Source organism: Myotis daubentonii, chromosome 3 (assembly GCF_963259705.1).
Source record: "Myotis daubentonii chromosome 3, mMyoDau2.1, whole genome shotgun sequence".
Taxonomy (NCBI): Eukaryota; Metazoa; Chordata; class Mammalia; order Chiroptera; family Vespertilionidae; genus Myotis; species Myotis daubentonii.
This window is the reverse complement of record NC_081842.1, coordinates 86062082-86069412: the sequence shown is the minus strand read 5'-3', so window position 1 is coordinate 86069412 and position 7331 is coordinate 86062082. Positions and strand designations below refer to the sequence as shown.

The 7331-nt window shown below is 42.5% G+C and overlaps 1 pseudogene; it reads left to right on the top strand.

Moving 5' to 3' along the window:
• The first annotated feature begins 6211 nt into the window (after positions 1–6211).
• LOC132229311 (peptidyl-prolyl cis-trans isomerase A-like) lies at positions 6212–6851 on the top strand (annotated as a pseudogene).
• Positions 6852–7331: the final 480 nt, after the last annotated feature.

Below are 7331 nucleotides of genomic sequence, written 5' to 3'. Positions count from 1 at the left end.
TGTAATTCACAGATGGGATGATTAACAATGTGCACCACCTGGCAGCTGCTGCTTTTTGACTAATTTGTCTTGCTAACTAGGCTCAGTTACGGTCTATGCTACTGAAGAAATGCATGTGCTGTCAACATGTATATGTAACCAATTTTAAGATTGCACAACCTTGAAATTATTATTGTAAAAGTTGTCTTTCTCTAAGTTTTTTTTAAAACATTTTTATTGACTTTTTGAGAGAGAGAGGGAGAGGAGAGAGAGAGAGAGAGAGAGAGAGAGAGAGAGAGAGAGAGAGAGAAGAGAAGCATTGATCTGAGAGTAGAACATTGATTGGCTGCCTTCTGCACACCCCCTTCTGGGGACCAAGCCTGAAACCCAGGCAAGTGCCCTGAACAAGAATTGAACCTGCGACCTTTCTGTGCACAGGGCGATCGATGCCCAACCAACTGAGCCACAACGACCAGGGCTCGCTCTTTAAGTTTTGACTCCTCAGTCCTAGATGTTGCTTTACTTTCACGAATATGTCCTCAGTTTTCATCTATCCTACAGTGACAGGGAACTTTTAGAGAACTTTTCTTTTAATCTGTATGGAAATATCTATGTGGCACTGAAATAGTAAGCGTTGGAAAATTATAAAGGCCCCCAAATTCTGAAAATTCAACAAAACTAGTATGCCTGCTATTGTCTATTTTATAGTTTTAAACTCTTCATTTTATGTGAATTCTGTGGACTCCCTAAGGTGGCCAGTTCATCTAACATTATTCTATGGCACTAATATTCTGAAGATAGCTATCATTAATCTTTTGTTTCTTCCTGCTCAATAGCCTCTTTATTTTAACTAGAAAAGGGCAAATTATATCATTCCCTGGTATACAGTTGCCATGGAGTTGATTACATACAGTTTCAATAACTTTCTCATTATACCTAGACCTCACACTCTTTATGAGAGATTATGTCCCCCATTGACAGATTGTCAGACCTTTTTAAGTTATAAGAGACAGATACTCAACTCAAACCAGCCTAAGCAAAACAATGCACTTTATTGATTAAGCACCTGGTAGAAAGAAAAGAAAGTGGTACCAAGTATGACCAGATCCAGGATACAAATGGCATCTTCAGGTCTTTTTCTCTCTACTACTCAGCTCTACCTCTTTTTTTGTGTCAGCCGCAATCTCTCCTATTGCTTTCCAGCTCTCTTCTGCTGGCACCCCCCCCCCCCCACTTCCCCAGCCTCTAGAATACCAGCTTATCATCTTCAGAGGGCCAAGACTTTCCCCCCAGTTTCCATTTGAAATGCCAGGAAGAGTCTCTGTTGGATCTTTGCTTGGTCGCTCACCCTCCAGTGAAGGAGTCACAGAGGCCAGGATGGTGTGATGAGCTCCCATGGCCAATCCTTGTTCATTCTTTTGGCAGGGGATGCGGGACTGGGCAGTATTTGTCAACAGAAAAGGAGGGGCGGGATGTTTGCACATTATGCCGACAAACGCAGTAGGCACCATGGTTTACTTCACTAAGAGTAAATGCATTTGCAATATTATATTTAACTTTTTATTATGGTAGCCAAATATCCTGGATTTTCTGGAACAATCCTGATTTAAATATTCTGTTCTGCTGCGTGACCATGTGTTCAAAGTTTTGCATTGGAAAATTTAATCATTCTAGTTTGAGGCTCATTCTAGTGATTGGCTCTCGCAAAAACATTTTAATAGCTTTTATATGACAATTTACATATGTTTTTAAAAGCTTTAATTAAAATGTTTTAGACTCTAACTTCAAGGGAAATATGATCAGCAATGGGTGGTAAAGAAAGTAGTAAAGACCTTTATGAAAGACAAAAATTGTTTGAGGTTTTGGGTAAACCTTCAAACCTTGCCAGCACATATCCTTCCTGCCACATAGAAACTGGTGTCACACTCAACACTGACATTTAGGCTACTGTTCTCCTGGCACTTTCCACAAGCTCATCAATTATGCTTTGAAATTTTACTTTGCAAACGATTGCTTTTTAATGAGCGAGCTCATTATTTTGCATCAGAAGCACTTTACTGCCAAGTGTTACCATTTCATAGGGGGTAGGCAGACTTTAATTTTAAGTGGCGGCTCAAGGTTCCAATCTGTTGTCCTTTCCCTTTCTGCCAAAACAAACATTTCTCCCCACCAGGCATACACGTTCAACTCATGGAACTTGAAGCCAGCTCTCAGGAGTCTACAATTTAATCGATCCCACCTTTGCTAACAGATGCCACGCTGGCACTGGGGACACAGGTTGAACTCTAGGGATTTGCAACACGAAGAGTAAGTGCGAAAACGACGAGCATTCAAAAGACACTCATTTTATTTAATTCTCCAGACCTTGACACAAAAATGGAAGCACAAACCCCTTCCTCATCACCCCTCTCCAGTGACTGCTCCTTTATTGAAACATAATGCTCTTTTTAATAAGCTCCCCAATGAGCACAGCAACCAGAGGAGAGCAGAGAAACTGCAAGAGGCCATAAAAATGAAATATCATAAAATGCCACCAAAAGCTTCTGGACCCAAGGGACTTTCCCGAAGGTCACTGTCCACCGTCCTGCTGCAATACATGCACTGTGGGGGCTAGAGGGAGGACCACCAGGCAGCTAGGAGTAAGACACAGACAGTTGTGTGCCTTTCAGCACAAGTTACTCAGAGGCGCTGCCAGTGTGGCTGTTTAAAAGCAACACTGTGTTTTGGAAAGAGAATTTAAAGTACAAGAATAGTTTGCCATCGTAAAGTCATAAAATGGACAAAGTATAATGGAGGCTTTTAGAAGCCATGAGAGAGGCTGGGTGGGCAGTGTTCTGATTTAAACTCCTGTTAAAGACTGCCTGCTCTTTTCTTCCTCTCTTTCATTTCCTGATGATAGAACAGAAAGCACTTCATGGTATGCAAGTGACACCTCATTTTATGCATCCAAGTGCTTTATTTGCCTCACCATTTTTCCAGCAATTTAAATAAATCACAGAGATGGAATTAGATTTTCCTGAAGAGCTAGAGAAAGGCAGTGAGAGGCTGAGTCACCGCTAATTTCTACTGAGCGGACAGGAATTTCACTCCCTCCATTTAGGGGATACTCCTGCAGTTGGAGAGTAATGCCTGGCATCTTATCAGCCTACTTACTAGAAAGGCTGCTTAAACTCCTAATGCATCTCTGAAACGTTTCTAATGAATGATGGGGGTGGGGGCGGGGGAGATGAAGTGTCCTCATGTTTATTCATTTCCTAGTTATAACGCTGGCTGATGGACTGAAAGATTGAGCACTTAAATAATTAACTCATTTACAATGTGAATTATATGTGTGATTTGCCTGACATGCTACCTGTGATGTGGAGCACACACTGAAACCTCTCCACACGGCAGTAGAGGTAGGGACGGGGCAGGTTATGTTAGGTCTGCTTCATCTGAGAAGGAACATTAATGGGAACAGAGGAGCAGAGGATCAGATGCTCGGTTTTCTTCCTCCAGAACAGGGATTGGGGACCTTTTTCTGTAAAGGGCAAGACAGTAAATATTTCCAGCTCTGCAAGCCATATGGTCTCTGTCGCATCTACTCAACGCTGCCAGGGTGGCATAAAAGCAGCCATAGACATTCCACACAGGAAAGAATGTGGTTGTGCTACAAAAAAGCATAATCTATTGACATTAAGATGTGAATTTCATATAATTTTGGAGTGTCACAAAATAGTCTTGTTTTGACATCTTCAACCACTAAAAATGTAGAACACATTCTTCCCTCACAAGCAAGGCCAAAACAGTTAGTGGACCTGTGGGTAGGAGTTTGTGATCCAATTCTAAAAGACCAAATAGAAGTTTCTCCATTTAGTTACAGAATGACTGGGTCCAGGGCTGAGGTAGGACAGAGTTATATGTAGAATGTTAGATTGAAATGGCCACTAGAGGTTGCCTAGTCCAATATCCTCACGTCAGGATCACCCCTAGTATTTCTAGCTCACTATTAAGTATGGGAGGATATCTATGTAATTTTACAATACAAAGAGGGGCATATCCATAGCAATTTTACTTGGTTTAGGATCTGCTTCTTAGCTTTGCAAGTCCAATAACTCATATCAGTGCTTTAGATTTTATTACACCAGGTAAGGCTGGCTTATGGTAACTCAGGATATTAACCTTTTAAAAGCCTTTTCCTCCTTTGCAATCTTATTAAGCTCAATGATCTATTTTCAGAATAATTTTTTAAAGTCATAAAATAAAATACATTTGCTAGTGATTATTTGTAATAAAAATTATGTTAAAATACAGTTATAAAACTTTATGCTATGGTAATCTATGTCTCTTTATCAACTCAATAAATAAATTCTGTTGAAGTAGTGATGAATATAAATTGTATCTTGCAAATATTTCATGTAGCAATGTGATATGAAAAGATCTGTGATTTGTTTTGGAAATAAAACCTAAGGTACTGTTAAGATCTCATACAATAATGAAATCTATAAGCCGTAATGCTAATGTAGTAATTTTTACAGAGGAAAAGATATGTCAAGCTACCAGATCTTCATTTTGTTTTTACCGTATTGTTCCTTCTATTGAATAAATTCATAAGTTAAAGTGCAGGAGGTTTGCTTTATGAGCAAGACGTTGGGCAAAGGTGCTTGTGATTCAAAGAACCTGATTCCTCCATCTCCACAGGTGGATATTCATGGCCACAGGAAGGTCTGTCTGGATTTTATGGGTGTCCCTCTACTTGACAGTACCTGGATAGATACTGCCAGTATTGGTCACAGTGTCAGCTTTGTCTGTTTCCTTTTGAAACAACTATTCTGAATGATATACTCTTTCTTTACACAATAGGTTTTCCTCTGGCTCACATACATCCATAGCAAGCCTACCAGTAATTTCTGGAATCCTTCTGCAGGTGCCTTACAAGAACATTTCCTGTATTATATTGCAAAAATGGCCATGAATACACACACACACACACACACACACACACACACACAGACACACACCCTCTATATATGCCCCATTAGCATCCTGTCCCCCACCCTCATCCTCACACATCACTTCTCAGCTTGGCAGTGTGATTTGCTTTGGCCGGTGGGACATGAGCAAAATAACACAAACATGGCCTGAAAAAGCACTTGCACTCTGGGGATTGCTCCTATACTCTTTTTATAAATGGAAAAGAGAAAGGTTTTAAGCCAGGACTTGCCTGCTGGATGATGGAAGACACATGGCCCAGTACAGTGAGACTATCCAAAACCATGCAGCTTCTGTCCAAACCACACCTGAGTGAGCCGAAGGGGTATTGGTTGAGTCTATCCCAAATCAGCAGAACCTGTCAGCTGATGTGTAGATTCTTGAGTGGCAATGCGTTTGTTGTTTTAAGCCTCTATGTTTTATGATGATTTGTTCTGCAGCCAAAGCTAACTGCTTACAATATCATTCCCTTTACCCTCTCCTACTTTATCCCTTTCCAGTGATATTGTCCTCAAAATTTATGAAGATATCATGATGCTTTGAAGGCACTCTGCTGATGTACAACATTCCCAGAGAAGTTGCCTCAAGCATCCCAAGTCTCACACAGATAATATGTGCAAATAACCTACTGGTTTGATTTCAAAATGCATCTGGCCCTAGCCAATTTGGCTCAGTGGATAGAGCACCAGCCTCTGGACAGAAGGGTCCCGGGTTCGATTCTGGTCAAGGTTACATGTCCGGGTTGCAGGCTGGATCCTCAGTGTGGAGTATGTAGGAGACAGCCTATCAATGATTCTCTTTCATCATTGATGTTTTTCTCTCTCCCTCTCCCTTCCTCTCTCTCTAAAAACCAATAAACATTAAAAAAGAAGAAGAATGCTATCTTAAAGTTAAAAAAAGACAACAAAAAACCAAAATGCATCTGTTCTGTAGGAGCAAAGATTGTGATAGTTTAATAAACTCCTGTAGGGGCATTTGAAGGTAGGAAAATAACATAGAGAGAGAAGGCAAGGCTTTACACAAAGGAATAAACTGCTACTGCTATAATTTTAAGAATCAGTTGAGATATTTATGGGCAAATGGGTTTCCTAACACACCTTAAAAATTAAAAAAATGCACTTATTGAGCTTGTACTGTGTCCACAGCCAGAGGCAGGACTAGGTTGAAGCCAGAAGGGTTCCTAGGACACAAAATTTAAGAAGTCATCTACTGTTAGGGCCAGACAAGTGCAAAGAGTAACTGTCTTGGCTTTGCAGATGCCGCCACCCTGGAGCTGCTGAGACCAGCCATGGTGAACCCCATCGTGTTCTTTGACATCGCCATCAATGGCGAGCCCTTGGGCCTCGTCTCCTTCGAGCTGTTTGCAAAGTTCCAAAGACAGCAGGAAACTTCCGTGCTCTGAGCGCTGGGAAGAAAGGATTTGGTTATAGAGGTTCCTGTTTCATAGAATTATTCTGGGATTGATGTGCCGGGATGGTGACTTCACACGCCACAATGGCATAGGAGGCAAGTCCATCTATGGGGAGACATTTGAGAATGAGAACTTCATCCTGAAACATACAGGTCCTGGCATCTTGTCCATGGCAAATGCAGGGTCTAACACAAACAGTCCCAGTTTTTCATCTGCACTGCCAAGCCCGAAGGGTTGGATGGCAAGCATGTGGTCTTCTGTCAGGTGAGAGAGGGCATGGATGTTGTGGTAGCCACAGAGCGCTTTGGGTCCAGGAAGAGCAAGACCAGCAAGAAGATCACCATTGCTGACTGTGGACAACTCTTATAAGTTTGAATTGTGTTTTATCTTCACTTCCAGACCATTCCTTCTGTAACTCAGGAGAGGACCCCCTCACCCCCATTAGCTTGAAATCTATAATAATAAAAGCGTAATATGCAAATCTACTGAAGGACCGAACAACAGAATGACTGTCTGGACTACCTTCCAGACGACCACGCTATGACATGCACTGGAGCCAAGGCGGGTATGATGCAATTGGTCAGGGGGGGCCTGTCATCGCCCCATAATTGCCCCAAAGAGGGAGGCCCAGGCTACTCAGCCATGGCACTGTGGCAGGTGGGTGAGGCCTCTCTCTGTGGAGCCATCAATTGCAGAACTCCAGCCTGGTGGGCAGGGCCTCCCTCTGTTGGGTGATGATTGATAGGGAACTTCATGATCTATCCCCCCCAAAGAGGGAGGCCTAGGCTAGCAGGCTGCGGTGGGTGGGTGGTTCCTCCCTCTGTACAGGGATGGATTGTGGAGCCCCAGCTGGGTAGCCTGGGCCTCCCTCTTTGGGGCAGTTGATCACAGGGCTCCCCATTGATCACAGGGCTCCCCATCAGTAGCCTAGCAGAGGGAGGCCGAGGCTACCGGCTGGTGGCACAATGGC